Raw genomic sequence first — 15,623 nt, 5'->3', positions numbered from 1 at the left:
TTGACTACTAAAATAGTCAATCTGATAACCTAGATGGTTTCTAAGAGAGTAATGGATGGGTAGCATATACAGCATGGACATGCTGCACAAAGGGATGATTCAACGTTAAACAGGAGGATGTGAAAATTCATCATGCCACTCAAAAACAGCATGTAATTTGAGAGTTATTTCTGGAATTTTAATATTTTCAGAACAAAGTTGACTGCAAGTAACCACAGATAAGGACTACAGTATTTCCTTCTGTTTTTTCACATTTTATTTTGTTGTTCTGTTTCTAACTTCTTGACTTGAATACTTCATTTATTTTTGTTCTTTAATCACAATGTTTAATTGTCACTTAGGAATTATTGTGACTACTGTGAACAATAAGACCCCAAATAGCAGCCTAAGACTTGAGAATTGTTCCCCCAGAAAGTCCAGGGCTGATATAGACTCCAAGATTTTATGGGGAACATATCTTACCTTTTTACTCTTCTATCTCTGTTATCTACTAGAAAACTTGGGACTACAGGGTGGCTGATGACATATGCCAAAGATTTCAAAGCAGGATTGTGACGTCAAACTTCTTTTTACGTTTTTCTGGAAGCCTGCCTACCAATAATCTCTTAAATCTCAGTGAGAACTTAATCATATGGCCACCCTCAGCTATGAGGTAGCATGGGAAACAGGGTTTTGTAGTTGGTCATTGACACTCTCAACTTAGTAAAAAGAGAGAGGAATGGACATAGGGAAGACAGGCAATAGTTTCCACCATAGTTAATGTTTCTATGACAATGCTCTAGATAGTTTCCATCTGAGGTTTTGATTACTTCTTTGACCCAAGAATTGCTTTTAGGAAAGTTTTTTTCATATCCAATATTTCATTGTGCTGTTTTGGCTTACAGGGTCTTTATTTCTTGATAGTATTAATTTCTACTTGTATTGTAGTCAGAAAATGAAGTCTCTATTTGTGTCCTCTTAAAGTTGAGATTTCTTTCGTGGGCAAATATGTAGTAGATAATATTTGTTAATGCTTCACAGGTACCAGGTGTGGCCTGTACTTTAAGGTATTCTATTGGAAAATATACCCTTTAGGGTAACCTTAACAATTATTTAGTTCAGCAATAACACACCCTTTTTTGTCGGATTCATTATGGAACTTTCCGGATACACTCAGTCTCCATTTACTAGCATGTTACTATTGGGTTTTGCTTGGTGATTGTTTTTTTTTAATGTAATATTAGATATCATCTATCATCTTGCCAATGAAAACAACTCAGTCACATTTATCTGATATTTATCACTGTCTCAACAATTCCAATTATTTCATTATGTCTCCTTTCATTTTCAGTTATACCAATATTTTAAAATTTTTAGTCAAAGTCAAATAATAGATAATGAAAACCTATACTTTCTAGTTTCCATTCCCCAATCCCAAACACATTTCCCAGAGGAAAGCAACTAGAAATTTCACTGTTTCTTCTAGTACTTACCCTTCTTGTTGCTAAATAATATTCCTAGCTGAGACTTCTCCACTTATCAGTTTTACATATGGTAGATGACATCTTAAAATTTCTCATTCTGCTAGCCTCCCAGCTCCATCTGTTTTGTTTCACTTCTCTCTTAAGAGAATACTTTTTTCAAATTAAAGCAATTTTCAATGAGACTTAATTGTTCTCTAATTGTTTCCTCTTTCACTAATGCTGTTCTTTCTGTATGAAATAGCTTTTCTCTGAAAATAACTTTTCTCAAGAAATATGTTATCTCTGCTTTCTTCAACATCATTTTCTGGGAAGATTTTCTTTTCTGGTTTGTTTTAGGTCTCTGTCTTTCATATTCTGATAGGTTTGGGCTGCCTGATCCTGAATGAGGTTCCAAAACAGACTGGAGCTGTGTGTGTGTGTGTGTGTGTGTGTGTGTGTGTGTGTGTGTGTGTGTGTGCGCACGCGGTGCGGGTGTGTATATAGAGGACCTATTAGCTTGTGAGCGTCAATTAGTGTGTGTGTGGTGGGGGCTTTCCATGCATGAATCCTCAGGTTTCAGTATCCCGGGACATGATTTTCTGGAACAGTCCAACTTTCTCTGAAAAGAATCCTCCAATACATTGCAGGGACTGTCCATGCCTGGCTGCTGGCACTATTCCAGTTCTATTTGTCCATCCTGCTGATGCTGGGGCAGGGGAGAGGGGTAGGGATAAACAGCTGCCCCATATCCAGGAAGTAGAGAAGATTCTGAAAGTCTAATAGTTCTCAAAGTTCTTAATTAATTCCCCAGACTCTATCCCCATCTCCCCAGTCTTCTCCAGGAGCTAATACCTTCCACGCCTGAGCCTCCCAGTGGCTCTGCAGGCAAATCACCTCACTGCTACAGCTCAGGCACATCAGGTTGAAGCATCTCTCACTCTGCCAAGTCAACTATCACACATCCATCTGCTGCCGGGCCCTCCTCCCTGGCCACCTTTTCCTTCTGTATTCTTTCACGATCACTTTAGTAGGATTTTGAAAAGGAGAACAACTTTTAAACCTACCTAACTCCACGAGGCTAACTAATATGGTAAAACTCAGGATGAGGGTATAGCTTAGTGGCAGAGCATGCGCCAAGTATGCTTAAGGCCCTGGGTTCAATCCCCAACACAAAGAAAGAAAGAAGGAAGGGAAGGAAGGGAAGAAATGGAAGAAAGGGAAGGAACTAAGAAAGGGACAGAGAAATATGCACACAGTAAAATACCTCAACTTCAAGGATAAGTACAGACTGATGAAGCAATGTACAACAACTGGGACCAAAATGACCACTGTCTCTTGACCCCTTTTGGGGGCAGGGGCAGCATTGGCATGTTTCATTCTGGATGTTTAGAAGTCTACAAATTTTTGTATTTATAAAAGTTTATAACAACTTGCAGGGGTACAGGACCTCACACGCTAAGCAAGTGCTCTACCACTGAGCTCCATGCTTAACTATAAAACTTTTTTTTTTTTTTTTTTTTTGGTGGTGTTGGGGATTGAACCCAGGGTCTTGTGCTTGTGAGGCAAGCACTCTACCAACAGAGCTATATTCCCAGCCCCTAAAACTATTTTTGAAAGAGTTTCTACACAAATTTATCTACATAATTTTTTTCTCAGGTGGTATTTACTAAAGTATTATTTTCCTCACCAATAACCTCTTCTTGTGCTGACGCCAACTTTTCAATGAAAATAATTCCTCTAATATTTATTAATAAAAGTCTTGTCTAGGGTTTTATAGTCCTTTTCAATAGCTGCTGCTACTAATACAGTCAACACTAATTACATTTCAATCTTTGAATAAGGCCACCTTGGTTTATTACAGTCTTAGCTCCCTGTTGGTAAATTAATCCACATATTTGAATTTCATGAAACGTCCAGAATTTACACTTCCTTGACAACAAACCTCAATCTAATGTTTTCAGAGAACGACATTTCTCAGCTGGGCACCGGTGTCTTAAGCAAATGTGGATTTCCTTCCCAATCACAGTGTAAACACTGAATTAATTAATGAATTTAAAGACAGCTGTTCTCCAATTCCAGGCACTGGGCCACACTGACGATCCTAACGCACACCACAGACACACTCGCTCTGCCGGGGACTGAGACCAACCGAGGGCTTATATAATTTGGCAGTAAAAGCTGATCAATTGCCAGGATGCAACATTGTGGCACTTGGCAAATAAAAGTGGTGTTTTGGAGTGGAAATAATGCTTCATGAAAAGACTGCTAAATGATGATAATTGCTTTAGTTAGTGAGATCAATGAGTGTGTTTGTAGGAACAAAGAGCTTAACTCTTGGAAGAACTGTGAACATATGCCAGATGGAAACACTTCCTCTCCCTGGGCCGCCACATGTGATCAGTGAGCATGGAGATTAGTCACGTAATGCTGGTGCAGACATCCCTGCCTCTCCACTCTGGGTCCCAGCGGCACCTCCAAGGCCTGGATGCACATTCACCTGCCATGCCAGAGGGTCACAGGCTACAGAGGAAATGCAGCCAGGCAACCTGAAACCTTACATCATGGCTTGCCCTTCCCTCCTAAGGACGGCAGTGCCCAAGCACCCAGCACAGTACCTGGCACTGGAGGGGGACGGGTCTTGGTATGATTGCTTTGAGTGAATCATTCCATTTTTATCATGTAAGTCATTTAGGACAATGACTACAGCTGAGGTGGAAAACTAGTGAGCCTCAGTAAACTCTTGAGCTTAATTCCAGGAAATAAGTGAGCCTCAAACCAAAAAGCAATTTCCCCTGAGTGGGATCTGTGACTGTCTCATTCAGAGGGACACCGCTGCCAGTCTAATGATGATCCCAAGTTAAAACCTCTAAATGGCAGATCAAAAAGCCCTACCTAAAGGACAGGTCCGTGGGACTGATGGGAAGCCATGATTTTGTGTGGGAATATCTGTATCAGAATCTCAACTAAAAGTAAAATGTAAGACCGAATCAGGGTGTGGAAAACCTAAGCTGAACAAAATGTAGAGCAGTTTTGATGTATTTCCAAACGCCACAGGAAGAACTAGCTCCATCTCTTTCGAGTGCAAATGTGGGGAATTGACCAAACTTTCACTATTTGCAAAGACATGGCTTTGCACAGTCAAGCCTTTAGAACTCCCTAGGAAAACCATGTCACGAGGAAACGTAAGAAAAATGATAGCATATATATTTGGAAAAATATCAAAATTTTTAATCTTGAGTGCTACAGCTCCCCACTAAATCTACCTTGTACCAAAGGATGGTGTAAGACAGAAGAAAAACCCAAGAGGGTCCTTTTGTTGTTGTTGTTTTTATTGTTTGGTGATGCTGGGGATTGAACTCAGGGCCTTGTGCTTACAAGGCAAGGACTCTACCAACTGAGCTATATCCACAGTCCCCAAGAGGGTCCTTTTACTAGGATTAAAGACCCTTGGAGACCTTCAAGCAGCAGTCTTTAGATCAGGGTCATTGGGACTAACCCAGCTGACACAGGCACCAAGCTGGCTCTCCTCTGAGGATCGCCCACTTCCCTCTGGAAGATTGTCTCCTTCTTTCTAGATGGGTCTCCAGCCATCCCACCTCCCTTACCCAGAAGGATATAGATCACCACTCTATGGTGTTCATTTTCCTAAATTTAAAATCCACTGGTTAATATCTTGTTTCTCACAGTCTCTGAAAAAATATATAAAAAATTCATATCAAAAAATAAAAATCTTAAAATATGTTGCTTCTTGACCCTTCGAAAGATTTCTACAAGTTCTCCCAGCAATGCAGAGCTGAGATACGAAGTTCTGAGGACAGCAACAGTTCTGCCCAGATCCAGGGCAAGAGGCACTTCTAACACTGGACTCGCGTCAAATCCTGGGCTGGATACATGTTCATCCACTTCCAAGTGTCTTCCTATCTCCAAGGTCAGGTTAGCAACGGTGACTTCAAATGGTAAGGGAGAAAATAAAATCATAAAGTACATGCTAAATGAAATAATAGGAATCTGAAAACAAAAAACAATCCAATGTGGCATTTATAACCACAAGAAAGCTAACTTTGTTCATAAAATGTTTTTAAATGCTTGTGAGATAGAAGCAAAAAGGCTACCCCATCTTGATATAATTTATTAACTAATTAAGAAGCTAGAGGGCTGAGAATCTAAAGTACAATGCTGTGTCCACAGCAGAGATTTAATAAATATTTGTTGGGGCTTGGAGTGTCGCTCAATGGTAGAGCATTTGCCCAGCACTAGAGGGCCTGGGTTCAATCCCCAGGACTACAAAAAAAAAAAAAAAAAAAAAAAAGTAAACATTTGTTGAGTGAATAAATGAACATCTTCAAATTATCATGTGCATAGAAATGTTCCTAACCAGGTGCAGTGATGCACGTCTGTAATCCCAGCTTCTCTGGAGACTGAAGCCAAATAACTACAAATTCAAGGCCAGTCTGTGCAACTAAGTGAGACTCTACCTCAAAATAATAAATACAAAGAGCTGGGGTGGTAGCTCAGTGATAGAGTGGACTGGGTTTAATCCTTAATGGAAGGAAGGAAGGGAGGAAGGGAGGAAGGGAGGGAGGGAGGGAGGGAGGGAGGGAGGGAGGGAGGGAGGGAGGGAAAATGTCCTAACCAGAGAAAACAGATCTGTGCCATTTGTGCTATAGTTTCCTGTATGAATCCTAAACCCAAAGCATGGCATAACAATAAGCTCAAAGACATAACAGCATTTTCTCCCAAAGCCCAAATCTGGTTTCAGACTCCTCAACAGTGCACCTCTGCAGTCACTGCCAATTGATCAGCATAGACACAAAATAGAACATGTTTGCCATTTCTGATATATTTACGTAAACCTACACTGAAGCTAAAATGTTCAAGAAATAAATTACTTCCTAAAACCAGATGGTGTCTTCTCAGATTTCTCAGTCTTGTCCCAAGTTACACTATGGTCAAGGCTGAAATGCCACTCAGAATCTACACACCTATGCTCATGTTCATGTTATTGCCATCAACACCCCGTCCAGGGCCACCAAGGGGAAGGGAGCACTTTTCCAGCAAGAGAAGCTTCTAACCTCACACTGTGCTGTCAGACCCTGTTTTTATCCTTTTTCTTTCAACACATTTTGCCTCCAGTGAAATCTGTCTTTCACCTGTGAAAATCAGCTTTCCCACCCCCACCCCCCAGGCTCAGCTTCTCCAGCAGCTTCCTATTCTCTGGGGCATCCAGCTCAGAATGGGCCACCAGCAGTGCCTTCTCTAGTAAGTAGATTTTGTCCCAACGACCATGTTTTAAGATATTTCAACCAATTGAGTCTGACATGCTCACCGTCCCTCGCAGTGCCAGACATACTGTGACACGAGGTGCCGTCTCCATCACCTAGTCTGATTGGATGGAACCTCAAAATATCTAAGGGATGGTGTTTTACTCTGCCTTAGAGTTATGTAATCTCTGATCAGCAATGTCCTCTAAGGCCTCACACCTGGGTTAGTCAGCGCAGCCCTGGGATTCAGACCCTGACCTTCTGTCTCCCCTTCCTGAAGTCTCTCCAGGTTTCTGCCTCCCACCGTATCTGGTACAACTATGCTGACATGGTCACTAAAGAGCGGCGGATCAAAACACGTCCCTGCACCCCACTTCCCTGCTGTACCAACAGGCAAACTCCTGTCTGGTCAGTCTCTATGGAAGTGTCACTTCTCAGCCACATCTTGCTCCTTGCCATATTTCTAGCACCCAGAACAGTGTCCCACATACAGTAGGCACTGAATAAATTAAGGGGTGAATGAATTAGTCATATTCAAGGCACACAGCTCTCTAAATTCCTTTTTAACATTTGAACAATGTAAAAAATAAAAACTCAAGATTTTCCATAACAAATACCCATTCTTCAGATACCTCCAGCCACAATACTTTTAACTGTTTAAAATATAAGAAAGAACCAGATCCACAGCTCCATTGTTGCTTTTCCTCCCACTTCCAGCCTCCATATTCTAGGTGTGCTGTGTTCCAAAAGTAGAACATAGGCCCTGGGGTTACTGAGCATCTGTTAAGGAAGGTAAAGAGCACTGCAGAATTTCAACACCACCAGCTATAATGTGCCCAGTTCCCAGAACATCCTCAAAGATTTCTGTCAAATAAATTCCAAAGCTAAATATTCTCCCCTGATACACTGCTTTCTGTAGAGCATTTCTCAGTTACTCAAACAAGAGAACCAACCAGGGAGTCCTGTCTATCTGCATCCTCATCAGGAAAAAGGGAGAGAGAATTTGCATCATGAGCAAACTTGGCCAAATGACTATCAAGTCCAGAACCACCTGGGATGTGCCCATGTAGTGAAACCTTCCCACAGTCTTCAATTCACAAACCAAGTTTCAGAAATGCAGGAGTTAGTATTTGCGCAGACCCCAGAGAGATTATGCTATAAATGACAGACACCTGAATTTATCCTCAGAAATCTACTAAATAGTGCAGAATGTGACTGTTAAAAAAAAAAAAAAATACTGTGTAGTCGCCCAATATATTAAAAACTAAAATTAACATAAGGCTTCTGAAATAGACACAGAAGATTCCTAGGTGTGTCAGTGCAGGTTCTGTTGCTCAACATGGTATTATTCCCAAAATCAATGACACCAGAGACCTTGTTTCCCAGTAAGATCTTCTTCCCTGGAGTTCTCTTAACTGGATGGTAAGAGCAGGGGACTATCCGAAATCAAACTGCAAAGCCACCCCAATGCTGCATCTTGTTCTCCATTACTCGCGTTATTAGGGAGCCAGCCATTCACTGGGCTGTTCAAAGCATCTCTGAGGTCCCTCAGTGCCTTTCCTCCTCCCTACAGCACCACTCATCCCAGCCCAGTCTCACCTTCTGCTCTTCCTCTGCCCTACACTCCCTGGCATCTCAGTTCTACATCACTGGGGTGAACAGGGCAGGAACACACACGTGAATTCAGATGAAATGTGTGGAGGAGGAGGACCATGCACATCCCCTTTCACAGCAAGAATGTATCTCCTCCCAGCCCCCCATTCCCAAGCACCTGATTCCATCTTTGTTCTCTAGGAGCCAGGGAAAGACAGAAGGGCCTGTGCACAAATCACAACTGGGAGTCTTGACCCACTAACCTTCCTAATCCAGGCTCTGGAATTGGTAGGTAAAGGCCATCCATTCTACTACCTTTATTTCATATCTAAATATCTTTATTTTATATAGATGTCTCAATGAAGGAAATTTCACAAGTCATAATGTTCTTCAGTAATCAAAAATTAAATCAATGATCCAAAATTAAAAACTTCAACTATGCAAATTAAAGAAATATGTATTTAATCTTTTAGGGTTTGTTAGTATATTCTTTTGTATTCATATGAATGTGAATAAATTTTACTCTTGAAAGCATGTTAATTTTTTTTTTTTTTTTGGCCGGGGGGGAGGGTGCTAGTGATCAAACCCAGGGCCTTTTGCATGCTAGACACATGAGCTACCACTAAGCTACACCACCAGTCCAAAAACATGCTAAAATTTAATAGCCTACTCATTCTATATTATACTTATTTTGTTAAAAATAGCTCTTCACAAGCACTATTAGAACTTAAGAACTTTTCCTGAGTATCCCTGTCCTCAACCACACCTTCAATATTGCTTAATTCCCATTTTAGACTTTCAAAGCTTATAAAATACAGAGATGCCTTTAAAGAAAACTTTAACATGGGGGCTGGGATTGTGGCTCAGTCTCAGAGGTAGAGAGCTTGCCTCGCACATGTGAGGCACCAGGTTCAATCCTCAGCACCACATAAAAGTAAATAAATAAAATAAAGGTATTGTGTCCACCTATAACTAAAAAGTATATATGTAAAGAAAGGACAAAACTTTAAAAAAGAAAAAGAAAACTTAAACATGTACAAATACAAAACTACTATAGTTTCTGCTTCAATATAACTAAAGCAAAACTGTATATTAAATACAAGTACAATTACAAAACTAACATAATTCAAATTTGCATTATCTTAATATGCAGAGCAATGATAATTTTGCTGAAACTATACCACCATATGTGGCATGAACAGGAATTGTCTAGGATAAGTCCTTATGATGTCATCGCACACACATTACCTCATATAGGGAGATGCCATAAGTTTCCAAAGCCTTTTCAGTCCAGTGACTATGAAACTTTCATGTGTTCACTCTGCCATAATCCCACTGGTTCTTCCCTTGGTATGAAGGCATCATTTTTGTGCCCAAGTCCACCTTGGTTCTTTCCAGTAGTTCATGATGATTAGAATATTATAACCTGACACCCAAACCATTATGAACAGGGCACTGGACTCAAGGGGTAGTGCCCAGTGGTCATCAACTCAGTCAGGATATGCTGAAACTGATGTTTTATTTAATCACTAACAACATTTTACTAAGAGCCTATGACTGTGCTGGGCACTCTTCCACAGTACTTGCATGGAGAGACAAAGTCCTCGCCCTACAGGACTTACACTCCAGTAGGGAGAGTGAAGAAGGAGCTTAGCGTGGTATGGGATATGAAGAAAATGAAGCCGGGAAGAGATGGAGGCAGTGGTGGTAATGGTCATCCTAGACAGAGACGTTGAGAACGACCTGTCCAAGAAGGGAGCAATTGGTTTGCACGAGGTAATGAGCCCTTTATAAGCTGAGCGAGCACCAGGAAAACAACCAGGAGCCCCCGAGGGAGGAATATGCTAGGTACCTCAGATGATCAGCAAGAAAACTGAGTTGGCCAGAGCACTGTGGGAGATGGGGAGGGACAGGTGTTGGCAGAGAAGTGGGCAGGAGTCAAATCAGAGGGTGCTGCAGGCCTCAGTAAGACCCTGGGCTTTATCTCATTTGAGGTGAGAAGCCACCAGTAAGAGCCAAGGTGTTATTTAAGCCAAGCACTGGATGGGTCTGCTGGGAAGTAGAAGCTGAAGGCAGAGCTCCAGGGCTTTGCTGCTCAAGGTGTTCCACTGACCAGCAGGGGAGCTTGTTAGAAATGTTAGAGACTCATGCGCCCAGTCCCAGACTCACTGAATCATTATCTGCATTTAACATGATCCAAATGAATCTGCTGTAGCATCTCAACACTGAGAAGGCAAGAAGAGAAGCAGCAGGCTAGAGGGACTGACAGGAGCAGCCAATGGGCTGGAGGAAGCCGGCAGTGTGTGGTGTTTGGGGAAGGAAGGTCTCCAATAAGCCAGAAGCTACAAATAAGTAGACATAGATGAGGGCGGGGTTGCTGCATTAGAATGGAGACCGAAGGTGACCTGACAAGAACTTTGACATTGGAATGGAAGGCATGAAGGTCCAACCACAGTGGGTTAACCAAAGAATGGAGTGAAGGCAGATCTGTCTGAGGAATTAAAACAAAAATAAGAGGCTATCACAGAAAACTTTCCCAACACCAGGATGAAATCTCTGCTATGTCTGTTTCCTCTCCCAGGAATGTGCTTGCAGCCTGCAGGACACAAATAAAAAGGTATAACCTGGAATTCATACTCAAAGAATGCTGAGCAGGAATGTTACTTAATTTTATGGAATGCGACTTTTTTTTTTTCCCTCTGGAAGTTGCCTGTTGTCCCGAGTGAGAAGGTAGGGTCTGTGTTTAATAAAGACCAACTGTAGAAGCATCAGAAAATGACCCTACCATAAGAGTAGCCAAACAAACACACATACTCCCCAAGAAAATCCAGACCAAAAAAAAAAAAAAAAAGTCACTCCTTGTCCCTTGTCCCTCTCTTCTATAGAACCCTTTAAGTTATTAATGTCTACCCTACCCCCACTCCATCTTACTCCAGGCAGAGGAACCTATACAGAACCCCATTCTACAGGTAGAACAGTTATCAGAGACCTTCCAACATACCCTTGACTTCCCTTAGATGAGCCACCTTCAAGCTCTCAGTTCAAAGTTCTTAGACCCAAACCTCTGTTCTGGGATCCATTACCATCCCCATCATCACTTCTCTTGTGGCAGCAACACAACCATAGCAATTCCAGTCTCTCTTCCTCCATCTAAAGCCAACACCGACACTGGTCCCTCAACGTCACCTTACTGGGCCTCTTATAGGCAACATGGGAGCAATTCTTTAATCCGCAGTAATAATAATGTAATTGACTCTTAAATACGCTTACTGTGTACCAAGTACACATCTAAGTGCTTTTACAGTGAACATTAACCTACCTTGAACTGTAACATCCAAAACAATCCTCTGCACATTAACCCTACGTTGAACATTAACATGCACACTTCAATTTGGGTGGTTAACTGATGACCACATAGAAAGCAGCAAAATGACAGAAAGTATTTAAATGTCTTAGTTTTCTCCTAGGGACTAATTTAGAAAGGATTTTTATATTAAAAAACAAGCTTTCTGTATAGATCTCTGACAGGAGCCTTCGGAGTCATAGCAGTGGAACTCATGGTATGAAGCCATAGATAAAAGTACCCCACCTCCGATGTCCAGAAGGCAATAGGAAGCAGACATTCCTATCAAAACAGGTGTCAAATTGTGAAATGAAACAGGCAAAAAAAAGTAAAAAAAAAAAAAAAAAATCATTACAAAGAAAGGAGAAAAAACTAAAGAGGAAAAGGAAGAAACAAAAAAGGCAGACAAAGAAAGGAAGTCCCTGCCGAGCTGTTAAGGGTTTCTGTTGTTGTTTTAAGTCACCCATCCCTACAGTGAAAGGCCAGTTTCCCTAGAGCTGCAGGCTTCATTTGTTACCCAACCAGTAAGAGCAGCTTCTGGAACTTCTTTAAGTGTGAGGTGTGAGCAGAGAGCTACATGGAGGAGACAGGACAATCCCTGAAGGAGCCAAAACACTGACCAATAAAGGGAGAAGCATTAGAAACCCACAAGCAGCACCCAGGAGTAAAACAGCCTCAGGGAAGCCTATAACTGAGGGCATTGAATAATCACTCTCATCCACATTCGTGATCTCCAGCAGGAACCTAAAGTGTGCCCAGGCCATACAAAGTCACAAAGAGCCAGCACTCATCCAGGTCCAAGGCCATCTCCCAATGGGCCTCTCCTCAGCAGGCTTCCTACTGTAAAACCAAGCCTCCTGCTCAAAGTAGGCTCAGTACACTTGGAGACAGGGGTTGTTTTCCTTCAAGTAGATGAGTCTAGTCTTTCCACTGAGAATTACCCTGAAATTAATGCTTGTTTTAGCAAGAAGAATCTGAACAGAGAGCCTCAGACAATTCCAACCAAGAGATTAATCTGGAGCCCTCACATCTTAATGTATTGCCAAGAATGTACTAAAACCTGTCTCCTATCCCAGTGCGTTACAGGAAACGGGCCTCTATGTAAAGGCAGAAAGTGGGATCTGGGGATTGAGCTCAGTGGCAGAACGCTTGCCTAGTGTGCTCACAAGCACTCAGCAGGTAGAAAGGGAACTGGGCAAACCTATGCTACATGTAATGGTGTCTTCACTCAAGCTGCCTTAACAAAGTATCACAGAGTGGACAACTTAAACAGAAATTCATTTTTCACAATTAGAAGCTGGCAGTCCAAGAACAAGGTGCTGGCTAATTCTGTTCCTGATAAGGACTCCCTTTCTGGCCTGCAGAGGCCACCTTCTTGCTATCTCCTTACATGGTCTTCCTTAGTGCCTGGGCACAGAGGGCAGGGAGAGGTCCCTCTACCCCTCATGATCTAATCTAGCCCAATTACCTCCCAACATCTCATTTCTAAAAACCATCACTTTGGGAGCGAGGACTGTATTCTCCAATATGAAGTTTGGAAGGACACAAAATATTCGGGCTATAGCAAATAGATGGGAACAAAAGCAAGCAAAGAAGAAAAAAATTACAGGAAGTCTGCCATTCACAGGCATGGACTCACAAAACATTTGATAGCAAGAAAAAAATGAATTTTCACAAGCTCTTTCTGAGTTATTTCTTTAAAGGCTGAATCTTCCACTTCAATTTCTCTCTTTAAAGAGCCATCAGATCAAATACAACACAAATTCATGGAACAACCTCTTAGAAGCAATGAGAAAGAAAGAGGTGACCCAAGTAACACAGGAAATGAGTGGAATCTGTACAAACAAAGGCAAAAGAAGTGAACATGTTTTACTATAGTTGATAAAGTAATTTCCATAGAGGGATGTGTTAACAATTCTGAAACCACCACTCATGTATACTAAAACTGAACAGTTAAATAAACAGATACCAGGCGGTAGAAACCTTGTCTCTCGCTGTTAGAGTGGGAGACAATAGGGGTGCAAGGTAAGAAGGCTGAAATGATCTGTCACAGATTCAAGTTGGAGACATAGGTGTGAATTCAGGTTTTATCTGATATGTAGATGGTTATATATAGAAATATTTTTAAACATGTATGTACATGGGTGACCACATACACATGTATTCCCTTGCTGTTTCTCAACTGAGTCTCTACAAACAGCAAAGCCCCAGAGCAATGAGCAACCTAGCACCCAGACTGTGGCTTCTAATGCCAACAAATTCTTCACAGAAGGAACCAGGACTTCTTGAAGAAATGATTGAGCCTAAGACCAGGGTAAGAAATAGATAAGATGAATCTAGAGTATCCTGCGGTGTCAGAAATTCAAGAAGTATTTAAAAAACAACACACAAAATGACAGGGTTATGTCAAAGGGACAGAGCAGCCATCTGAAAGAGCTTCCAATAGCCAAAGCAAGAACAAAATAAAGTAGCACTGGTATATAACCCAAAGTAGAAAATATCCACAAGTTCATATTTAAATGACAGAATAAATACATGAATTGGGACGATATCTCCCATGTAGAAGAATCCTGAGGAATTTACTTAGCTACTCTGCCCTCCCTAAGGGAGGGGGAACGTGCTCCTCAGTCTCAGGCTGCTCATGGTGTCTCCTTCCAGAAACTACAGTATGGAAAAATACAGCTCGAGATGGATAAACCCGACCCGTCCTACCTCAACCTGGCCCATACTTCATCAAGATCCACATGATAGTGATGAGTCATGTTGATAATATGTGCTGTGATGAGAAATGACAATCTAATACCTTGTCACTTTACCTCCCTGAAGTTCCTAGCCCTAGTAAAATCGTGGGGAATAATAAGACAAATTGAATAGAGAAATGTCCTATAAAATGCCTAATCTTCAAATGTTAAGGCCATCAAAAACGAGGAACATCTCAGAAACTCTCACAGACAATAGGAGATGTAACAACTAAATGTCATGTGGGATCCTGGAACAGAAAAGGACATTAAAAACCAAGAAATATGAATAAAGTAGGTATCCTAATTAATAATTTTTGTTCACAGATTGTAACAGTCTAAATGTTTGATGTTGATAATAGTGGAAACAGAGTGTGATGTAGAGGGGACATTTCTGTACTATCTTCACAATTTTCTTAAAAGTAGAAAACTAACTTTAAAAAAAATTTAAAGGATTATTATTTTAAAAGGCCACCAGGACGACAAAACCACAGTGTGGTCAAGGTGGTCACTGAGGCTGGCACTTATAATTCCTGACTCATCCTACATCTCAGGCCTGTTGGGCAGTGAGAGCAAACTTACTCAAGTCCTTCAGCAGATCGCCTGGCCCACATCATGGATGGGTCTTAAAACACTGCTCCTAGATTACAGTCCACCAGGAGGAACAGGGAGCCCAGTGAACATGGAGCATCCCATATCACAGGGACCCAAGGAGAGGCCCAGCAAGATCCACCCTGCACAGGGCGGAGTGTGAACATGATCTAAAAAGTGATAATTTATGAGCTGTGGGCAGTTTTCCATAAGCCGAAGGGTAGAACTGGAGAACAAAAACCTGCAGCTTCTATCTCGTACGCAGAAGGAGCAAGTGAAGAACTGGGCAAATAGAAGATAGACCTTCCCCAGGGAACACAACCTCTGAGCACAGTTTAAATGGTGACACAGTCAACATGCCCCATATGCCAATAATGCTTCTACAAGACAGTACCCCGTCCCTTCCTTCCCCATCTCACTCAGAGGATATGCTTCTCCAATGAAGAAATGATAACTGGATAAAAAACAGAAGAGCTGATTAGTCACAGAGCAGGATAGGAGACACTCAATAGGAGTGGGGAATAAGAAGAAAGGGAGTTAGAACAAGAAAGGAGGAGCAACAACTGAGAGATGTGAGGGAGACAATTATGTGGAAGTGATTAATAAAAACTGCTTGGTCACAGGAAGCCAGAGGACAGCAAAGGTGAACTGGGGT

At 41.6% G+C, this 15,623-nt stretch overlaps 1 protein-coding gene across 3 annotated transcripts in view; it reads right to left on the bottom strand.

Moving 5' to 3' along the window:
* CGNL1 (cingulin like 1) overlaps positions 1 to 15,623 on the bottom strand; it is a 158,822-nt gene that overhangs the window by 108,259 nt on the left and 34,940 nt on the right. Inside the window, exon 1 of one of the 3 annotated variants that reach the window (XM_079125859.1) lies at positions 11,298 to 11,534. The exons of 1 other annotated variant lie outside the window; for it this stretch is intronic. The gene's annotated coding sequence lies outside the window, so the exon portion shown is untranslated. Of the gene's footprint in view, positions 1 to 9,544; positions 9,724 to 11,297; positions 11,535 to 15,623 lie in introns of those variants that run through there. One more of the 3 variants, XM_079125858.1, reaches the window with a different exon arrangement.

This window comes from Sciurus vulgaris, assembly GCF_902686455.1.
Source record: "Sciurus vulgaris genome assembly, chromosome: 2".
In the NCBI taxonomy this organism is placed as follows: Eukaryota; Metazoa; Chordata; class Mammalia; order Rodentia; family Sciuridae; genus Sciurus; species Sciurus vulgaris.
The sequence above is the reverse complement of the archived record's forward strand: the minus strand, read 5'-3'. Positions and strand labels throughout refer to the sequence as shown.